This window comes from Odontomachus brunneus, unplaced genomic scaffold, assembly GCF_010583005.1.
Source record: "Odontomachus brunneus isolate Ranch 3 - 2012 unplaced genomic scaffold, Obru_v1 Obru_scaffold_577, whole genome shotgun sequence".
Taxonomy (NCBI): Eukaryota; Metazoa; Arthropoda; class Insecta; order Hymenoptera; family Formicidae; genus Odontomachus; species Odontomachus brunneus.
In genome coordinates, this window is record NW_022640027.1 from 205 (window position 1) to 1,055 (window position 851).

An 851-nucleotide genomic window follows, 5' to 3' on the forward strand; every position below is an offset into this window, starting at 1 on the left:
TTAGTGTTTGCATGGCATAAGTTCGGACACGGCCGATTATTTCGCAAACGGTGGGTATGATGGAAAAATGTTTCGGATAAAAGTTGTAAGACTCCATAAGACCTACCGAATGGGCTACGCTGATTGACCTTGACGGGTACCGTGGAGGTCACGTGGAAGTCAAGATGATTTTTTTAAATGGGATACCCAGTATTCGGTAAGGTCATGTGAACGCTGGCACCGAGCCCTTTCCAAAGCCCTCAGCTCGGCCACTTCACCTCGGTCGCACCGGCAACTGTTCGCCGATCTCCCAACCAAGATGATGGAAGACCGTAGTTTTTCTAACAAACTTTCCCCAAACCGGAGGAAAAATTTACTATTTAAAGTTGCTTAAATTTAAAACAACCTAGAAAATTGACCTCAAGGTCAAGCTAGTTAAAGTAATTTACACTTTTACAATTCATTGACTTTGTTTAAGCATTATGCACATTTGTGTCACCCAGAAAACCACGTCATTTCAGAAAAAGTACACCAGATCGTTTTTCAGACATTTCACCTTCATTTTTGACCTTTCCAAGGTCGCAAAAACAATTTTTTCATAAGACAAGTTTGATGTAAAATTTTCCGCTCTTTCGAAATCCGCAGTCAAAAATAGAGTGTCCTATTAGAAAAAACCATCGTGACCTTGAAATAACCTTCAAAATTGACCTCAAGGTCAAAACCAATGGTACAATTGAATGACCCCCTCTGTCCTGGTCAACTTTTATCTAAACCATTTTTTTGTAGATACCGTAATTTGGAAGATATTCGGATCCATAGACTAAAATGACTCACCCTGTATATATATATATATATATATATATATATATATA